Raw genomic sequence first — 22,872 nt, 5'->3', positions numbered from 1 at the left:
GCGCTGCATATATAATTGAATGTTGTCATAGAGATAACTTCAGGCCTTGACGATAAACATACATGTCAAGTTTGGGATTTTTTGGAGCATGTACCGGGGAGTTATCAAGCATATCCTTTTTCATTGTGAAACACAAATTTTGATGCCCCGCCCTCATCATATAGTATTTCGAAAAGTCAAAATTTTTCCCCCTGTCGTTGGCTCAGGTCTTGACATGGTCCAGGCCAAGTCTTAACTCAGTCGGATGAAACGTGTAGGAGAAGTGGGCAAAAGTCTGCCCCCTGTGAATGTGCAAAAATCGTCAAAAATGGGACATTCAAAAATTCGTAGCTCACTTCCTGTTCATTTTAGCATATGGGTACAAGAGACTTTTTTGTAGGTCTTGGGCTCCCTCATACACTTAAAAATATTCGGCGTTCTTGCTTAAACGTACAACCGGGGCTGCTTCGTTAAAAATTTCAAGGGGGCGCTATTGAGTCATTTTTGTAAAAATAGCACAATCAACAATAAAATATTGCTCATTTTACCAGGCCAGATGTGTGTGCCAAGTTTCAGGAGTTTCTGTGCATGTTTAGACCCTCAAAACTGGCGTTGTTTTCTTGGCGAACAGCGCTTAGCCACGCCTAAAGCAATTCGCGAAAACTCACAAACTTCGTGTTGTGACATCATGAAGGCCGAAACCCTCCTCTGAGCAAATATGAGGTAGGTCCAGTTAACGTGTTTGGAGAAAAACGTAGAAGAAAATTCGTAAGAAAAAAAATTGCCACTAGGTGGCGCTATCAGTTAGATGAAATGTAAGTTAGTAGATGTCTTTAGAGCTGGACTCTCATCAAATGTGTGAAATTTTGAGAAGATAGGATCATCTCGGTCAAGTTAATGCAGCTTTTATTTTCACGAAAAATCTTCAGATTTTGCGTCACCGTAGCGGCCACGCCCTTTGACGAAAAGTTACAATATTCGGTGTGGGGCATGATCAACATCTTAAGGCTTTTCTGACCAATTTTCAAATGGATCCCTTCAACAAGCTCAGCACAGTAGCTAAAAACGTAAAGTATGACATTTATTGTAACCACTAGGTGGCGCTATATGTATAACTGAATTTTGTCATATAGATGTTTTCAGGCTGTGACTATTACGTTGCCTGAGTAGTTTGAGATTTTTTGGAGCTTGAACATGGGAGTTATTAAGCATTTGCTCTTTCTGGACAAATGAAATTTTAAAGGCAATATTTGATGCTCCGCCCCCGTCGTATAGTATTTCGAAAAGGCAAGATGTTTTGCCCAGCTGTTCTCTTAGGTCTTGAGATGATAAATGCCAAGTTTGAAGTCAATTGGATGAAAAATGTTTGCAAAGGGGGAAAAAGCATGACCACAGTGAATGTGCCAAAATAGGCCAAAATTGGACATTAAAAAATTCATAGCTCACTTCCTGTACATTTTAGCTACATGGTCCCAATAGACTTTTTTGTGCGTCTCGGGGTGCTACACGTGCCTGCCAATTTTCGTTGCTCTAGCTCAAACGTGTCGGGCTTGGTTTTTATTTTTCTACGCTAGGGGGCGCTATAGAGTCGCGTTGTTATAACGACTTCATAATATCAAATTTTTCGCCGGACCTGAGGAGTGTGCAAAGTTTGGTGAGTTTTCGTGAATATTTAGGTACCCAAAATCGCGATTGTTTGCGGAGAATAAAGAAGAAGAAGAAGAAGAAGAATAATAATAACTAGAGCTGCGAGCAGCTATAAAGGGCCCTCGCAGCCCGGGCCACGTTGGGGTCCTTGCACGTTGGGGTACTTGCACGTTGGGGTACTGGCACATTCGGGTACTGGCATATTGGAAGCAAAATTTCTTTGAAAATGGCATAATAAACGTTTACATGTAGAATATTTTTTTGCCAGTGTGTGTATCAAGCTCAACGGGTTTTGGTGATTGTTAAGACCTGCAAAAATCAGCGTCCTTTTTTATTTTTAGGCAATGAGTTGCCCTGATTGGTATTTTTTTGTAAAAGTGTATTTACACATCATCGCTCGTTGTACTCATTGCACAATGTTACTTTTATTGTCCAAAGGGGCAATCAAAAATGAATAAAACAAAATGGAAACGTACATACGTTTGGATCGGTGTGAAGCCAGTGAACAATTTGAGTGGTGGAAACTAAAAGAATATTCATAAATGACTTAGTTATCACACTTAGAATGAGTGTACATTTTTTGTACAAAATACCGTATGTGGGGTATTTTTTATTTTTTTTTATATAAGCCAGCCATAGCCAGGGCTAGGTGGCGCTGTATTTATAACTGAATGTTGTCATAGAGATACCTTCAGGCCTTGATTATAAGCATACATGTCAAGTGTGGGATTTTTTTTGGAGCATGTACCGTGGAGTTATTAAGCATATCCTTCATTCACGATATTGCTTTTAATGTCCATAGAGGCTATCAAAAATAAATAAAAATATATATATGTTTGGATAAGTCTGATGCCAGTGAACATTTTGAGTGGTGGAAACTAAAAGAATATTCATAAATGACTTCGTTATCACACTTAGAATGAGTTTACATTTTTTGTACAAAATACCGTATGTGGGGTATTTTTTTTTCATGCCTCAAGGGCTAGGTGGCGCTGCATATATAACTGAATGTTGTCATAGAGATAACTTCAGGCCTTGACAATAAACATACATGTCAAGTTTGGGATTTTTTGGAGCATGTACCGGGGAGTTATCAAGCATATCCTTTTTCATTGTGAAACACAAATTTTGATGCCCCGCCCTCATCATATAGTATTTCGAAAAGTCAAAAATTTTTCCCCCTGTCGTTGGCTCAGGTCTTGACATGGTCCAGGCCAAGTCTGAACTCAGTCGGATGAAACGTGTAGGAGAAGTGGGCAAAAGTCTGCCCCCTGTGAATGTGCAAAAATCGTCAAAAATGGGACATTAAAAAATTCGTAGCTCACTTCCTGTTCATTTTAGCATATGGGTACAAGAGACTTTTTTGTAGGTCTTAGGCTCCCTCATACACCTAAAAATATTCGGCGTTCTTGCTTAAACGTACAACCGGGGCTGCTTCGTTAAAAATTTCGAGGGGGCGCTATTGAGTCATTTTTGTAAAAGTAGCACAATCAACAATAAAATATTGCTCATTTTACCAGGCCAGATGTGTGTGCCAAGTTTCAGGAGTTTCTGTGCATGTTTAGACCCTCAAAACTGGCGTTGTTTTCTTGGCGAACAGCGCTTAGCCACGCCCACAGCAATTCGCGAAAACTCACAAACTTCGTGTTGTGACATCATGAAGGCCGAAACCCTCATCTGAGCACATATGAGGTAGGTCCAGTTAACGTGTTTGGAGAAAAACGTAGAAGAAAATTCGTAAGAAAAAAAATTGCCACTAGGTGGCGCTATCAGTTAGATGAAATGTAAGTTAGTAGATGTCTTTAGAGCTGGACTCTCATCAAATGTGTGAAATTTTGAGAAGATAGGATCATCTCGGTCAAGTTAATGCAGCTTTTATTGTCACGAAAAATCTTCAGACCTTGCGTCACCGTAGCGGCCACGCCCTTTGGCGAAAAGTTACAATATTCGGTGTGGGGCATCATCAACATCTTAAGGCTTTTCTGACCAATTTTCAACTGGATCCCTTCAACGAGCTCAGCACAGTAGCTAAAAACGTAAAGTATGACATTTATTGTAACCACTAGGTGGCGCTATATGTATAACTGAATTTTGTCATATAGATGTTTTCAGGCCGTGACTATTACGTTGCCTGAGAAGTTTGAGATTTTTTGGAGCTTGTACATGGGAGTTATTCAGCATTTGCTCTTTCTGGAAAAATGAAATTTTAAAGGCAATATTTGATGCCCCGCCCCCGTCATATAGTATTTCGAAAAGGCAAGACTTTTTGCCCAACTGTTCTCTTAGGTCTTGAGATGATAAATGCCAAGTTTGAAGTCAATGGGATGAAAAATGTTTGCATAGGGGGAAAAAGCATGACCACAGTGAATGTGCCAAAATAGGCCAAAGTTGGACATTAAAAAATTCATAGCTCACTTCCTGTACATTTTAGCTACATGGTCCCAATAGACTTTTTTGTGCGTCTTGGGGTGCTACACGTGCCTGCCAATTTTCGTTGCTCTAGCTCAAACGTGCCGGGCTTGGTTTTTATTTTTCTACGCTAGGGGGCGCTATAGAGTCGCGTTGTTATAACGACTTCATAATATCAAATTTTTCGCCGGACCTGAGGAGTGTGCAAAGTTCGGTGAGTTTTCGTGAATGTTTAGGTACCCAAAATCGCGATCGTTTGCGGAGAATAAAGAAGAAGAAGAAGAAGAATAATAATAACTAGAGCTGCGAGCAGCTATAAAGGGCCCTCGCAGCCCGGGCCACGTTGGAGTCCTTGCACGTTGGGGTACTTGCACGTTAGGGTACTGGCACGTTGGGGTACTGGCATATTGGAAGCAAAATTTCTTTGAAAATGGCATAATAAACGTTTACATGTAGAATATTTTTTTTGCCAGTGTGTGTCAAGCTCAACGGGTTTTGGTGATTGTTAAGACCTGCAAAAATCAGCGTCCTTTTTTATTTTTAGGCAATGAGTTGCCCTGATTGGTATTTTTTGTAAAAGTGTATATATACATCATCGCTCGTTGTACTCATTGCACAATGTTACTTTTATTGTCCAAAGGGGCAATCAAAAATGAATAAAACAAAATGGAAACGTACATACGTTTGGATCGGTGTGAAGCCAGTGAACAATTTGAGTGGTGGAAACTAAAAGAATATTCAGAAATGACTTAGTCATCACACTTAGAATGAGTTTACATTTTTTTGTACAAAATACCGTATGTGTTTTTTTTTTTTTTATATAAGCCTCAAGGGCTAGGTGGCGCTGTATTTATAACTGAATGTTGTCATCGAGATACCTTCAGGCCTTGATTATAAGCATACATGTCAAGTGTGGGATTTTTTTTGGAGCATGTACCGTGGAGTTATTAAGCATATCCTTCATTCACGATATTGCTTTTAATGTCCACAGAGGCTATCAAAAATAAATAAAAATATATATATGTTTGGATAAGTCTGATGCCAGTGAACATTTTGAGTGGTGGAAACTAAAAGAATATTCATAAATGACTTAGTTATCACACTTAGAATGAGTTTACATTTTTTGTACAAAATACCGTATGTGGGGTATTTTTTTTTTATGCCTCAAGGGCTAGGTGGCGCTGCATATATAACTGAATGTTGTCATAGAGATAGCTTCAGGCCTTGACGATAAACATACATGTCAAGTTTGGGATTTTTTGGAGCATGTACCGGGGAGTTATTAAGCATATCCTTTTTCAGTGCGAAACACAAATTTTGATGCCCCGCCTTCATCATATAGTATTTCGAAAGGTCAAGATTTTTCCCCCTGTCGTTGGCTCAGGTCTTGACATGGTCCAGGTCAAGTCTTAACTCAGTCAGATGAAACGTGTAGGAGAAGTGGGCAAAAGTCTGCGCCCTGTGAATGTGCAAAAATTGTCAAAAATGGGACATTCAAAAATTCGTAGCTCACTTCCTGTTCCTTTTAGCATATGGGTCCAAGAGACTTTTTTGTAGGTCTTGGGCTCCCTCATAAACCTAAAAATATTCGTCATTCTTGCTTAAACGTACAACCGGGGCTGCTTCGTTAAAAACTTCTAGGGGGCGCTAATGAGTCATTTTTGTAAAAATAGCACAATCAACAATAAAATATTGCTCATTTTACCAGGCCAGATGTGTGTGCCAAGTTTCATGAGTTTCTGTGCATGTTTAGACCCTCAAAACTGGCGTTGTTTTCTTGGCGAACACCGCTTAGCCACACCCACAGCAATTCGCGAAAACTCACAAACTTCGTGTTGTGACATCATGAAGGCCGAAACCCTCATCTGAGCAAATATGAGGTAGGTCCAGTTAACGTGTTTGGAGAAAAACGTAGAAGAAAATTCGTAATAAAAAAAATTGCCACTAGGTGGCGCTATCAGTTAGATGAAATATAAGTCAGTAGATGTCTTTAGGGCTGGACTCTCATCAAATGTGTGAAATTTTGAGAAGATAGGATCATCTCGGTCAAGTTAATGCAGCTTTTATTTTCACAAAAAATCTTCAGACTTTGCGTCACCGTAGCGGCCACGCCCTTTGGCGAAAAGTTACAATATTCGGTGTGGGGCATGATCAACATCTTAAGCCTTTTCTGACCAATTTTCAAATGGATCCCTTCAACAAGCTCAGCACAGTAGCTAAAAACGTAAAGTATGACATTTATTGTAACCACTAGGTGGCGCTATATGTATAACTGAATTTTATCATATAGATGTTTTCAGGCCGTGACTATTACGTTGCCTGAGAAGTTTGAGATTTTTTGGAGCTTGAACATGGGAGTTATTAAGCATTTGCTCTTTCTCGACAAATGAAATTTTAAAGGCAATATTTGATGCCCCGCCCCTGTCATATAGTATTTCAAAAAGGCAAGATGTTTTGCCCAGTTGTTCTCACAGGTCTTGAGATGATAAATGCCAAGTTTGAAGTCAATTGGATGAAAAATGTTTGCAAAGGGGGAAAAAGCATGACCACAGTGAATGTGCCAAAATAGGCCAAAATTGGACATAAAAAAATTCATAGCTCACTTCCTGTACATTTTAGCTACATGGTCCCAAGAGACTTTTTTGTGCGTCTCGGGGTACTACACGTGCCTGCCAATTTTTGTTGCTCTAGCTCAAACGTGCCGGGCTTAGTTTTTATTTTTCTACGCTAGGGGGCGCTATCGAGTCGCATTGTTATAACGACTTCATAATATCAAATTTTTCGCCGGACCTGAGGAGTGTGCAAAGTTCGGTGAGTTTTCGTGAATATTTAGGTACCCAAAATCGCGATTGTTTGCGGAGAATAAAGAAGAATAATAATAATAATAATAATAATAATAATAATAATTTTTACAAAAACAATAGGGACCTCGCAGCGGTCGCTGCTCGGGCCCTAATAATAATTTTTACAAAAACAATAGGGACCTCGCAGCGGTCGCTGCTCGGGCCCTAATAATAATAATAATAATAATAATCCGATCGAAAAACAATAGGGACCTCGCAGCGGTAGCTGCTCGGGCCCTAATAATAATAATAATAATAATAATAATAATAATAATAATTTTTACAAAAACAATAGGGACCTCGCAGCGGTCGCTGCTCGGGCCCTAATAAAAAGAATAACTAGAGCTGCGAGCAGCTATAAAGGGCCCTCGCAACCCGGGCCACGTTGGGGTACTTGCACGTCGGGGTACTGGCACGTTGGGGTACTGTAAAATAGGACAAGGACCATCTAAAATGTTTTTGACAAGCCTTGTGTGTGCAAAGTTTAATCAAAACGCAAAATATGGTGCGCAATTCCCAAAATAAATTCAAAATGGCGGACTTCCTTTTAGGTTTAGCATACGGCTACAGAATACTTTTTGTAGGTCTTAAGCTAATAGGTATGCCTCCCAGTTTTCACAAATCTAGGTCAAGTCATCTTTAGTTGTGTATCGCTTGAATCATACAATTGGAAATGCTCCATAAAAATGCATAGAGGGCGCTATTGAGCACAACGTTGGGTTACTTGCACGTCAGGGTACTGGCACGTTGGGGTACTGTTACATGGAACAAGGACCATTTAAAATGTTAGTTTTTTCCATGCCTTGTCTGTGCAAAGTTTAATGAAAAAGGCCAAAAATGATGTATAGTTCCCAAAATAAAATCAAAATAGCGGACTTCCTCTTTGGTTTGGCAAATGGCTACATAATACTTTTTTGTAGGTCTAGCATAATCATACAATCGGAAATGCTTCATAAAAATGCCTAGAGGGCGCTATTTATTGCAAATTGCACAATAAATCTCTGAAAATTCATGTTCATGACAAGTCTGATGTGTTTGCAAAGTTTCATGAGTTTTCATGTGTATAAAAAAAAAAAAAAAAGCAGCACTTGACAACTGTTACATGGAACAAGGACCATTTAAAATGTTAGTTTTTTCCATGCCTTTTCTGTGCAAAGTTTAATGAAAAAGGCCAAAAATGATGTATATTTCCCAAAATAAAATCAAAATAGCGGACTTCCTCTTTGGTTTGGCAAATGGCTACATAATACTTTTTTGTAGGTCTAGCATAATCATACAATCGGAAATGCTTCATAAAAAGGTCTAGAGGGCGCTATTTATTGCAAATTGCACAATAAATCTCTGAAAATTCATGTTCATGACAAGTCTGATGTGTTTGCAAAGTTCCATGAGTTTTCATGTGTATAAAAAAAAAAAAGCAGCACTTGACAAACAATGCATTGCTATGGCAACAGCGTGTTACAAAATAAAAAACTTTCGATTACTTTGCATCTTAAACATCTTAAGATGAAACACACCAAGTTTGAAGACAGTCGGATAAATTTTGTAGGAGGGGTTCGTTAAAATATAACCCCTGAAAGTTTTTCCTTGCCCGGTTGGAGGGTTAGATCAGGGGATGTCGCAACTTGTTTGTGGTTAAGTGCTACAGAAGTAAATGTGTCTTAACAACCTCATGATTGAATGTGTTTTCAATTCTCTAGGATGTGATTGGATTGTATCAATTAAATGTTCTTATAACTGATTCAGTGAGTAGTAAAAATAGTGTGTCAAGTATAATGACATGAAATATAAGGAATACAAAAAACAAAACAAGAACCCTCTAAATTACACATTTTGTTCCAGGCTTTATGTGCGTGCATAGTTTGAGTATACACCTAGGTTTAGGCCAGGAGTGTTCAAACCTTTTGCAAAGAGGGCCGGGTATGGTAAGGTGAAAATGTGTGGGGCCTAATCAACCATTTAGTTTAGCCTGACATAATTTTTTTACATGCATATGTAAATATATATATGTGGACAAATGTGTACATATGTCTACAAATTTTTGTAGCTCGAGCTGCTTCGTCCAACTGGGAACGCTGCATTAAGAAGGATTTTTTTTTCCTTTGCCAACAGTGCATGCCACGACAACAGCGTGCGACGAAATAAAAAGCTTTCAATAACTTTTCATCGTCAACATCTTAAGATGAATCACACCAAGTTTGAAGATGATCGGATAAACTCTGTAGGAGGAGTTCGTTAAAATAAGACCCCTATGAAATGGCCAAAAAAATGGCAACATGTTCCAAAGTAAATCAAAATGGCAGACTTCCTGTTAGGTTTAGCATATGGTTCAAAAAGAGTTTTTTGTACCTCGAGGGCTGTTACATATGTCTTAAAATTTTGGTAACTCTAGGTGAAACGTACAGCCGGAAATGCTTCATTAAGTAAAAATTTTGAAATGCAAAATTTGATGCCCTGCCTCTGGCGGACTTCCTGTTAGGTTTAGCATATGGCACCAACAGGCTTTTTTGTAGATCATAGTCTGTTACATATGTGTACCAATTTTCGTAGCTCTAGATTAAACGTATAACCGGCAATACTTCAGATGAAACATGCCAAAGAATGAAGACAATCTGATAAGTTTTGTAGAAAATATGAGGCCTATAAAAGGCCCCCAAAAAATGGCTACAAATAGCAAAGTAAATCAAAATGCCGGACTTCCTGTTTGGCTTAGCATATGGTTCTAAAAGACTTTTTTGTACATCGTGGGCTCTTATGTATGCCTCCAAATTATCATAGCGCTAGGTGAAAGGTACAACCGGGAATGCTTCGTTAAAGAGGAGTTTTTTAGCTCAAAAAGTGATGCCCGGCCCTTGCGGGACTTCCTGTTGGGTTTAGCACAAAGCAGCAAGAGACCTTTTTGTACATCGTGGGCTGTTACATATGTCTACAAATTTTCGTAGCTCTAGCTGCTTCGTACAACTGGGAATGCTTCATTAAGAAGTAATTTTTTCCTTTGCAAACTGTGCATGCCACGGCAACAGCGTGCGACAAAATAAAAAGCTTTCAATAACTTTTCATCTTCAACATCTTAAGATGAATCACACCAAGTTTGGAGATGATCGGATAAACTCTGTAGGAGGAGTTCGTTAAAATAAGACCCCTATGAAATGGCCCAAAAAATGGCAACACGTTCCAAAGTAAATCAAAATGGCGGACTTCCTGTTCGGTTTAGCATATGGTTCAAAAAGAGTTTTTTGTACCTTGAGGGCTGTTACATATGTCTTCAAATATTGGTAACTCTAGGTGAAATGTACAGCCGGGAATGCTTCATTAAGTTAGAATTTTGAAACACAAAATTTGATGCCTCGCCTCTGGCGGACTTCCTGTTAGGTTTAGCATATGGCACCAACAGGCTTTTTTGTAGATCATAGTCTGTTACATATGTGTACCAATTTTCGTAGCTCTAGATTAAACGTACCACCGGCAATGCTTCGTTAAGTAAGAATTTTGAAACTGTAAATTTGATGCCCCGCCACCGTCATATAGTATGTCAAAAACTTTAGATTTTTTACCATGATGTTGTCCCAGGTGTTGAGATGGTACAGCCCAAGTTTGAAGTCAATCGGGTTAACCGTGTAGGAGAAGCGGGCAAAAGTATGACCCCTGTAAATGTGCAAAAATGGGCCAAAATTGGACATTCAAATACTCATACCTCACTTCCTGTCTATTTTAGGGTACACATATCAAAGAGGTTTTTGTTCATCTGGATGTGCTACAGGTGCCACACAATTTTCGTAGCCATAGGACAATCGTAGCGGGACAGGGATCCGTTAAACCTATGTAGGTGGCGCTACAGAGCCATTTTTCTGTTATCATGTATGGCGACTTTAAAATATCAAATTTTTCGCCAGACCCGATCTGCGTGTAAAGTTTGGTGAGTTTTCGTTCATGTTTAGTGCCTCAAAAATGTGGTTGTTTGCGGAAAAGAATAATAACAAAGAAAAAGAAGAAGAAGAAGAAGAAGAACTAGAGCTGCGAGCAGCTATAAAGGGCCCTCGCAACCCGGGCCACGTTGGGGTATATGCAAGTCGGGGGACTTGCACGTTGGGGTACTGTTAAATAGACAAGGACCATGGAAAATAGAAATGCATTTGCCGTGCCTTGTGTGTAAAAAGGTGCAGTAAAAGGCCAAAAATGATGCACAATTCCCAAAATAAATTCAAAAGTGTGGACTTTCTGATGTGTGTGCAAAGTTTCATGAAAAGTCGCTCGTTTGATATTCAAAACCAGCATCTGTTTATTTGAAAACATTGCATGGCACAGAGATGGTGTGTGATCAAATAAAAAGCTTTTTGATGACTCTTAATGTGGTGTCGCTGTGCAACACATATGTATTCATGACATAGTGAAGTATTGTGACAGTTTTGTAGGGTCCAGCAAACAGTAAATGTGTGACAGTTATTCAAGAAAAAATGTAGCTTTGAAGCAGGCTAACCAATGACATCATCTAAAGGGGAAAAAAGCACATGAGCAAGCATAGGTATAAGTAGAGGAGAAAAAGAGATGAAAGAAGTGCGAGAGATGGAACAGGAGAGGAATGCAGCTGTTTATGTATAGCTGTTGTAACAGGACAGATTAAATAACACTTTAACCTGGGGTTAACAGCGCCCTAGGACAGATAAACTCTTTAGTGTAAAAGTTTTCTGGGACAGATGAATCCCTTGGGGTCAAAGAGTTTGGTTTAGCACATAGTCTGTCTTAGGATAATGTAACCTCCATGGATGAATTAGTCCTAGGACGCTTTGACCTGCGGGCTAAAACTTCAGGGGGGTTAACCTGTCCTGTTATATTGTGATCATCGTCTTCGTGCATGTCCTCAGTGGCTTCTTCTGTCTGTGTGGCAGCATTTGATACATCTGTAGAACAAAAAAGAATGAAGAATCATGTTAGATCTGTGAAGTTTGGTTGTCTTAGGTGTAGTTTACAGAACAGTCGTGTGCATATTTTTAGCATGGTAGTGTCTTAATACAAATGCATATTATGTAATGCACTGTATATGGATATTACAGACGTAATATTTGACGGTGATCTTATATTCATAGTTTTTGCCCGTTAATAAATAATATAGCTAGTAAGTAATAAGACACGCAAAAATGGTATAGTTGAATCCTCTGGGTCAAAAAGCAATGTTTTAGGATTGTGTGATGAAATGATGAATAAAAGTAAGGATACGACAGGTACATAAATGGTTATATATACACACGGACATATATATTTATACAGTATAACAGTGCCGCATGTATTGGTTTTAAGGAAAGAGTTGAAAAGCAGTGTTCAGAAAAAAGCATAAGACGCACAAAGTACCATTTCACTACATGTAATAAGTTGTCAAGTAGACATGTGAATTAAGTGGTTAAGATAGTGGCTACTGTGCAAGTAAGCTTCAATTGTCTCTAAAAGGTTAGCATATGTGTTCTACATGATATCAATGGCTAGACGTGCTCGTGGAGAAACATTACAAACAGAAAAACACACTAAAGGTGCCTTTAACAAACCTGTTAATAAATGAGAACTTAATACATATATGTATGGCATACTGTATATGATTGAGAAAGCTGTTTAGTTTATGTATTGTATATTTACGGAAAAAAGTTGGCAATCTTTGCGTATGGAGATGATTAGAGGGTCTTTATCAAAAGAGAATTTGCTTGTTGATTTGTTCATGTTCTGTAGAAAAGCAAAGGAGTAGAAATAAATACAGTATCATACTTCATAAACATACAAGAAATTTGTAGCTGTATTAACCATTGTTGGTATTTGAAGTGATAATTTAGGAATAGAAGTGTAGTGATTGCAGAATTTATAGAGTGCTTACCTTGTATGACTTTGTAGATGGAAATGTCTTTTGTTGAAAGAGCTCTTTGTTGTCTACTATATATGCAAGGACAAGCATAAGTAGGTGTGGTTATGAAGTACTTGACCATTGAAATAAAGCAGTGGTATCAAATGTATGGACCGTGGTTTGGCTCAGGCCTGCAAAGGGGTTTAATGTGGCACAAGAGATAATCTTGTAAGGTACAAAAAATAATAATAATATAATAGGTATGCCTCTGAGTTTTCACAAATCTAGGTCAAGTCAAGTCATCTTTAGTTATTTTGCGCTTGAATCATCCAATCGGAAATGCTCCATAAAAAATGTATAGAGGGTGCGATTTATTGCAAATTGCACAAGAAATCTCTAAAAATTCATGTTAATGACAAGTCTGATGTGTGTGCAAAGTTTCACGAGTTTTCACACATGTATAGATAAAAAAAAACAAAGCAGCACTTTACTTGGCAACCAATGCATCGCTATAGCAGCAGCGTGCGACAAAATAAAAAACTTTCGATAAATTTGCATCTTAAACATCTTAAGATGAAACACACCAAGTTTGAACACGGTCGGATGAATTTTGTAGGAGGAGTTAAAATATGACCCCTAAAAAAGGCCACAAAAAAAGTCTACAAATCCCATCATAAATCAAAATGGCGGACTTCCTGTTTGGTTTAGCACATGGTTCCAAGAGACTTTTTTGTACATCGTGGGCTCTTATGTATGCCTCTAAATTATCATAGCGCTAGGTGAAACGTACAACCGGGAATGCTTCGTTAAAGAGGAGTTTTTTAGCTCAAAATGTGATGCCCGGCCCCTACGGGACTTCCTGTTGGGTTTAGCACATGGCACCAAGAGACATTTTTGTACATCGTGGGCTGTTACATTTGTCTCCAAATTTTCGTAGCTCTAGCTGCTTCGTACAACTGGGAATGCTTCATTAAGAAGTAATTTTTTCCTTTGCAAACTGTGCATGCCACGGCAACAGCGTGCGACAAAATAAAAAGCTTTCAATAACTTTTCGTCTTCAACATCTTAAGATGAATCACACCAAGTTTGGAGATGATCGGATAAACTCTGTAGGAGGAGTTCGTTAAAATAAGACCCCTATGAAATGGCCCAAAAAATGGCAACACGTTCCAAAGTAAATCAAAATGGCGGACTTCCTGTTCGGTTTAGCATATGGTTCAAAAAGAGTTTTTTGTACCTTGAGGGCTGTTACATATGTCTTCAAATATTGGTAACTCTAGGTGAAATGTACAGCCGGGAATGCTTCATTAAGTTAGAATTTTGAAACACAAAATTTGATGCCTCGCCTCTGGCGGACTTCCTGTTAGGTTTAGCATATGGCACCAACAGGCTTTTTTGTAGATCATAGTCTGTTACATATGTGTACCAATTTTCGTAGCTCTAGATTAAACGTACCACCGGCAATGCTTCGTTAAGTAAGAATTTTGAAACTGTAAATTTGATGCCCCGCCACCGTCATATAGTATGTCAAAAACTTTAGATTTTTTACCATGATGTTGTCCCAGGTGTTGAGATGGTACAGCCCAAGTTTGAAGTCAATCGGGTTAACCGTGTAGGAGAAGCGGGCAAAAGTATGACCCCTGTAAATGTGCAAAAATGGGCCAAAATTGGACATTCAAATACTCATACCTCACTTCCTGTCTATTTTAGGGTACACATATCAAAGAGGTTTTTGTTCATCTGGATGTGCTACAGGTGCCACACAATTTTCGTAGCCATAGGACAATCGTAGCGGGACAGGGATCCGTTAAACCTATGTAGGTGGCGCTACAGAGCCATTTTTCTGTTATCATGTATGGCGACTTTAAAATATCAAATTTTTCGCCAGACCCGATCTGCGTGTAAAGTTTGGTGAGTTTTCGTTCATGTTTAGTGCCTCAATAATGTGGTTGTTTGCGGAAAAGAATAATAACAAAGAAGAAGAAGAATAATAATAATAAGAATTCCTTCAGGAACAATAGGGACCTCGCAGCGGTCGCTGCTCGGGCCCTAATAATAAGAATTCCTTCAGGAACAATAGGGACCTCGCAGCGGTCGCTGCTCGGGCCCTAACTAGAGCTGAGAGCAGCTATAAAGGGCCCTCGCAGCCCGGGCCACGTTGGAGTCCTTGCACGTTGGGGTACTTGCACGTTAGGGTACTGGCACGTTGGGGTACTGGCACGTTGGGGTACTGGCATATTGGAAGCAAAATTTCTTTGAAAATGGCATAATAAACGTTTACATGTAGAATATTTTTTTTGCCAGTGTGTGTCAAGCTCAACGGGTTTTGGTGATTGTTAAGACCTGCAAAAATCAGCGTCCTTTTTTATTTTTAGGCAATGAGTTGCCCTGATTGGTATTTTTTGTAAAAGTGTATATATACATCATCGCTCGTTGTACTCATTGCACAATGTTACTTTTATTGTCCAAAGGGGCAATCAAAAATGAATAAAACAAAATGGAAACGTACATACGTTTGGATCGGTGTGAAGCCAGTGAACAATTTGAGTGGTGGAAACTAAAAGAATATTCAGAAATGACTTAGTCGTCACACTTAGAATGAGTTTAAATTTTTTTGTACAAAATACCGTATGTGGTTTTTTTTTTTTATATAAGCCTCAAGGGCTAGGTGGCGCTGTATTTATAACTGAATGTTGTCATCGAGATACCTTCAGGCCTTGATTATAAGCATACATGTCAAGTGTGGGATTTTTTTTGGAGCATGTACCGTGGAGTTATTAAGCATATCCTTCATTCACGATATTGCTTTTAATGTCCACAGAGGCCATCAAAAATACATAAAAATATATATATGTTTGGATAAGTCTGATGCCAGTGAACATTTTGAGTGGTGGAAACTAAAAGAATATTCATAAATGACTTAGTTATCACACTTAGAATGAGTTTACATTTTTTGTACAAAATACCGTATGTGGGGTATTTTTTTTTCATGCCTCAAGGGCTAGGTGGCGCTGCATATATAACTGAATGTTGTCATAGAGATAGCTTCAGGCCTTGACGATAAACATACATGTCAAGTTTGGGATTTTTTGGAGCATGTACCGGGGAGTTATTAAGCATATCCTTTTTCAGTGCGAAACACAAATTTTGATGCCCCGCCTTCATCATATAGTATTTCGAAAGGTCAAGATTTTTCCCCCTGTCGTTGGCTCAGGTCTTGACATGGTCCAGGTCAAGTCTTAACTCAGTCAGATGAAACATGTAGGAGAAGTGGGCAAAAGTCTGCCCCCTGTGAATGTGAAAAAATTGTCAAAAATGGGACATTCAAAAATTCGTAGCTCACTTCCTGTTCATTTTAGCATATGGGTCCATTAGACTTTTTTGTAGGTCTTGGGCTCCCTCATACACCTAAAAATATTCGTCGTTCTTGCTTAAACGTACAACCGGGGCTGAGCCATTTTTGTAAAAATAGCACAATCAACAATAAAATATTGTTCATTTTACCAGGCCAGATGTGTGTGCCAAGTTTCATGAGTTTCTGCGCATGTTTAGACCCTCAAAACTGGCATTGTTTTCTTGGCGAACAGTGCTTAGCCACGCCCACAGCGATTCGCGAAAACTCACAAACTTCGTGTTGTGACATCATGAAGGCCGAAACCCTCATCTGAGCAAATATGAGGTTGGTCCAGTTAACGTGTTTGGAGAAAAAATGTACAAGAAAATTCGTAAGAAAAAAAATTGCCACTAGGTGGCGCTATCAGTTAGATGAAATATAAGTCAGTAGATGTCTTTAGGGCTGGACTCTCATAAAATGTGTGAAATTTTGAGAAGATAGGATCATCTCGGTCAAGTTAATGCAGCTTTTATTTTCACGAAAAATCTTCAGACTTTGCGTCACCGTAGCGGCCACGCCCTTTCGCGAAAAGTTACAATATTCGGTATGGGGCATGATCAACATCTTAAGGCTTTTCTGACAAATTTTCAAATGGATCCCTTCAACAAGCTCAGCACAGTAGCTAAAAACGTAAAGTATGACATTTATTGTAACCACTAGGTGGCGCTATATGTATAACTGAATTTTATCATATAGATGTTTTCAGGCCGTGACTATTACGTTGCCTGAGAAGTTTGAGATTTTTTGGAGCTTGAACATGGGAGTTATTAAGCATTTGCTCTTTCTGGACAAATGAAATTTTAAAGGCAATATTTGATGCCCCGCCCCCGTCATATAGTATTTCAAAAAGGCAAGATGTTTTGCCCAGTTGTTCTCTCAGGTCTTGAGATGATAAATGCCAAGTTTGAAGTCAATTGGATGAAAAATGTTTGCAAAGGGGGAAAAAGCATGACCACAGAGAATGTGCCAAAATAGGCCAAAATTGGACATTAAAAAATTCATAGCTCACTTCCTGTACATTTTAACTACATGGTCCCAATAGACTTTTTTGTGCGTCTCGGGGTGCTACACGTGCCTGCCAATTTTTGTTGCTCTAGCTCAAACGTGCCGGGCTTGGTTTTTATTTTTCTACGCTAGGGGGCGCTATCGAGTCGCATTGTTAGGACGACTTAATAATATCAAATTTTTCGCCGGGCCTGAGGAGTGTGCAAAGTTCGGTGAGTTTTCGTGAATGTTTAGGTACCCAAAATCGCGATCGTTTGCGGAGAATAAAGAAGAATAATAATAATAATAATAACTAGAGCTGCGAGCAGCTATAAAGGGCCCTCGCAACCCGGGCCACGTTGGGGTACTTGCACGTCGGGGTACTGGCACGTTGGGGTACTGTCAAATAGGACAAGGACCATCTAAAATGTTTTTGACAAGCCTTGTGTGTGCAAAGTTTAATCAAAACGCAAAATATGGTGCGCAATTCCCAAAATAAATTCAAAATGGCGGACTTCCTTTTAGGTTTAGCATACGGCTACAGAATACTTTTTGTAGGTCTTAAGCTAATAGGTATGCCTCCCAGTTTTCACAAATCTAGGTCAAGTCATCTTTAGTTGTGTATCGCTTGAATCATACAATTGGAAATGCTCCATAAAAATGCATAGAGGGCGCTATTGAGCACAACGTTGGGTTACTTGCACGTCAGGGTACTGGCACGTTGGTGTACTGTTACATGGAACAAGGACCATTTAAAATGTTAGTTTTTTCCATGCCTTGTCTGTGCAAAGTTGAATGAAAAAGGCCAAAAATGATGTATAATTCCCAAAATAAAATCAAAATAGCGGACTTCCTCTTTGGTTTGGCAAATGGCTACATAATACTTTTTTGTAGGTCTAGCATAATCATACAATCGGAAATGCTTCATAAAAATGTCTAGAGGGCGCTATTTATTGCACATTGCACAATAAATCTCTGAAAATTCATGTTCATGACAAGTCTGATGTGTTTGCAAAGTTTCATGAGTTTTCATGTGTATAAAAAAAAAAAAAAGCAGCACTTGACAAACAATGCATTGCTATGGCAACAGCGTGTTACAAAATAAAAAACTTTCGATTACTTTGCATCTTAAACATCTTAAGATGAAACACACCAAGTTTGAAGACAGTCGGATAAATTTTGTAGGAGGGGTTCGTTAAAATATGACCCCTGAAAAAGGCCACAAAAAATGGCAACAAATCCCATCATAAATCAAAATGGCAGACTTCCTCTTTGGTTTAGCACATGGTTCCAAGAGACTTTTTTGTACATCATGGGCTCTTATGTATGCCTGCAAATTATCATAGCGCTAGGTGAAACGTACAACCGGGAATGCTTCTTTAAAGAGGAGTTTTTTAGCTCAAAATGTGATGCCCCTGGGGGACTTCCTGTTGGGTTTAGCACATAGCACCAAGAGACTTTTTTGTACATGCTGGGCTGTTACATATGTCTACAATTTTTCGTCGCTCTAGCTGCTTCGTACAACTGGGAATGCTTCATTAAGAAGGATTTTTTTCCTTTGCAAAAAGTGCATGCCACGACAACAGCGTGTGACGAAATAAAAAACTTTCAATAACTTTTCATTTTCAACATCTTAAGATGAATCACACCAAGTTTGAAGATGATCGGATAAACTCTGTAGGAGGAGTTTGTTAAAATATGACCCCTATGAAATGGCCAAAAAAAATGGCAACACATTCCAAAGTAAATCAAAATGGCGGACGTCCTGTTAGGTTTAGCATATGGTTCAAAAAGAGTTTTTTGTACCTCGAGGGGTGTTATATACCTCTACAAATGTTGGTAACTCTATGTGAAACGTACAGCCGGGTATGCTTTGTTAAAGAGGAGTTTTTTTTAGCTCAAAATGTGATGCCCGGCCCCTGGGGGACTTCCTGTTGGGTTTAGCACAGGGCACCAAGAGACTTTTTTTGTACATCTTGGGCTGTTATATATGTCTACAAATTTTCGTAGCTCTAGCTGCTTCGTACAAATGGGAATGCTTCTTTAAGGATATTTTTTTTCCTTTGCAAACAGTGCATGCCATGACAACAGCGCGCGACGAAATACAAAGCTTTCAATAACTTTTCATCTTCAACATCTTAAGATGAATCACACCAAGTTTGAAGATGATCGGATAAACACTGTAGGAGGAGTTCGTTAAAATACGACCCCAATGAAATGGCCAAAAAAATGGCAACACGTTCCTAAATAAATCAAAATGGTGGACTTCCTGTTAGGTTTAGCATATGGTTCAAAAAGAGTTTTTTGTAGGTCATAGCCTGTTACATATGTGTACCAATTTTCGTAGCTCTAGATTAAACGTACAACCGGCAATGCTTCGTGAAGTAAGAATTTTTAAACTCTAAATTTGATGCGCCGCCGCCGTCATATAGTATATCAAAAACTTTTCATTTTTCACAATGATGTTGTCCCAGGTGTTGAGATGGTACATCCCAAGTTTGAAGTCAATCGGGTTAACCGTGTAGGAGAAGCGGGCAAAAGTATGACCCCTGTAAATGTGCAAAAATTGGACATTTAAATACTCATACCTCACTTTCTGTCTATTTTAGGGTACACACTTCAAAGAGGTTTTTGTTCATTGGGATGTGCTACAGGTACCACACAATTTTCATAGCCGTCGGACAATCGTAGCGGGACAGGGATCCGTTAAACCTATGTAGGTGGCGCTACAGAGCCATTTTTCTGTTATCATGTATGGCGACTTTAAAATATCAAATTTTTCGCCAAGCCCGATCTGCGTGTAAAGTTTGGTGAGTTTTCGTTCATGTTTAGTGCCTCAAAAATTTGGTTGTTTGCGGAAAAGAATAATAACAAAGAAAAAGAAGAAGAACTAGAGCTGCGAGCAGCTATAAAGGGCCCTCGCAACCCGGGCCACGTTGGGGTACTTGCACGTCGGGGTACTGGCACGTTGGGGTACTGTCAAATAGGACAAGGACCATCTAAAATGTTTTTGACAAGCCTTGTGTGTGCAAAGTTTAATCAAAACGCAAAATATGGTGTGCAATTCCCAAAATAAATTCAAAATGGTGGACTTCCTTTTAGGTTTAGCATACGGCTACAGAATACCTTTTGTAGGTCTTAAGCTAATAGGTATGCCTCCCAGTTTTCATAAATCTTGGTCAAGTCATCTTTAGTTGTGTATCGCTTGAATCATACAATTGGAAATGCTCCATAAAAATGCATAGAGGGCGCTATTGAGCACAACGTTGGGTTACTTGCACGTCAGGGTACTGGCACGTTGGGGTACTGTTACATGGAACAAGGACCATTTAAAATGTTAGTTTTTTCCATGCCTTGTCTGTGCAAAGTTTAATGAAAAAGGCCAAAAATGATGTATAATTCCCAAAATAAAATCAAAATAGCGGACTTCCTCTTTGGTTTGGCAAATGGCTACATAATACTTTTTTGTAGGTCTAGCATAATCATACAATCGGAAATGCTTCATAAAAATGTCTAGAGGGCTCTATTTATTGCAAATTGCACAATAAATCTCTAAAAATTCATGTTCATGACAAGTCTGATGTGTTTGCAAAGTTTCATGAGTTTTCATGTGTATAAAAAAAAAAAAAAGCAGCACTTGACAACTGTTACATGGAACAAGGACCATTTAAAATGTTAGTTTTTTCCATGCCTTGTCTGTGCAAAGTTTAATGAAAAAGGCCAAAAATGATGTATAATTCCCAAAATAAAATCAAAATAGCGGACTTCCTCTTTGGTTTGGCAAATGGCTACATAATACTTTTTTGTAGGTCTAGCATAATCATACAATCGGAAATGCTTCATAAAAATGTCTAGAGGGCGCTATTTATTGCAAATTGCACAATAAATCTCTGAAAATTCATGTTCATGACAAGTCTGATGTGTTTGCAAAGTTTCATGAGTTTTCATGTGTATAAAAAAAAAAAAAGCAGCACTTGGCAAACAATGCATTGCTATGGCAACAGCGTGTTACAAAATAAAAAACCTTTCGATTACTTTGCATCTTAAACATCTTAAGATGAAACACACCAAGTTTGAAGACAGTCGGATAAATTTTGTAGGAGGGGTTCGTTAAAATATGACCCCTGAAAAAGGCCACAAAAAATGGCAACAAATCCCATCATAAATCAAAATGGCAGACTTCCTGTTTGGTTTAGCACATGGTTCCAATAGACTTTTTTGTACATCATGGGCTCTTATGTATGCCTGCAAATTATCATAGCGCTAGGTGAAACGTACAACCGGGAATGCTTCGTTAAAGAGGAGTTTTTTAGCTCAAAATGTGATGCCCGGCCCCTGGGGGACTTCCTGTTAGGTTAAGCACATGGCACCAAGAGACTTTTTTGTACATCCTGGACTGTTACATATGTCTACAATTTTTCGTCGCTCTAGCTGCTTCGTACAACTGGGAATGCTTCATTAATAAGATTTTTTTTCCTTTGCAAAAATTGCATGCCACGACAACAGCGTGTGACGAAATAAAAAACTTTCAATAACTTTTCATTTTCAACATCTTAAGATGAATCACACCAAGTTTGAAGATGATCGGATAAACTCTGTAGGAGGAGTTTGTTAAAATATGACCCCTATGAAATGGCCAAAAAAAATGGCAACACATTCCAAAGTAAATCAAAATGGCGGACGTCCTGTTAGGTTTAGCATATGGTTCAAAAAGAGTTTTTTGTACCTCGAGGGCTGTTATATACCTCTACAAATTTTGGTAACTCTATGTGAAACGTACAGCCGGGTATGCTTTGTTAAAGAGGAGTTTTTTAGCTCAAAATGTGATGCCCGGCCCCTAGGGGACTTCCTGTTGGGTTTAGCACAGGGCACCAAGAGACTTTTTTGTACATCTTGGGCTGTTACATATGTCTACAAATTTTCGTAGCTCTAGCTGCTTCGTACAAATGGGAATGCTTCTTTAAGGATATTTTTTTTCCTTTAAAAACAGTGCATGCCATGACAACAGTGTGCGACGAAATACAAAGCTTTCAATATCTTTTCATCTTCAACATCTTAAGATGAATCACACCAAGTTTGAAGATGATCGGATAAACACTGTAGGAGGAGTTCGTTAAAATAAGACCCCAATGAAATGGCCAAAAAAATGGCAACACGTTCCAAAATAAATCAAAATGGTGGACTTCCTGTTAGGTTTAGCATATGGTTCAAAAAGAGTTTTTTGTAGGTCATAGCCTGTTACATATGTGTACCAATTTTCGTAGCTCTAGATTAAACGTACAACCGGCAATGCTTCGTGAAGTAAGAATTTTTAAACTCTAAATTTGATGCGCCGCCGCCGTCATATAGTATATCAAAAACTTTTCATTTTTCACAATGATGTTGTCCCAGGTGTTGAGATGGTACATCCCAAGTTTGAAGTCAATCGGGTTAACCATGTAGGAGAAGCGGGCAAAAGTATGACCCCTGTAAATGTGCAAAAATTGGCAAAAATTGGACATTTAAATACTCATACCTCACTTTCTGTCTATTTTAGGGTACACACTTCAAAGAGGTTTTTGTTCATTGGGATGTGCTACAGGTGCCACACAATTTTCATAGCCGTCGGACAATCGTAGTGGGACAGGGATCCGTTTAACCTATGTAGGGGGCGCTAAGGAGCCATTTTTCTGTTATCATGTATGGCGACTTTAAAATATCAAATTTTTCGCCAGGCCTGATGTGCGTGTAAAGTTTGGTGAGTTTTCGTTCACGTTTAGTGTCTCAAAAATGCGATTGTTTGCGGAGAAGAA

Source organism: Festucalex cinctus, chromosome 6 (assembly GCF_051991245.1).
Source record: "Festucalex cinctus isolate MCC-2025b chromosome 6, RoL_Fcin_1.0, whole genome shotgun sequence".
NCBI classification, from domain to species: Eukaryota; Metazoa; Chordata; class Actinopteri; order Syngnathiformes; family Syngnathidae; genus Festucalex; species Festucalex cinctus.
Note: the sequence above shows the minus strand (reverse complement) of the source record.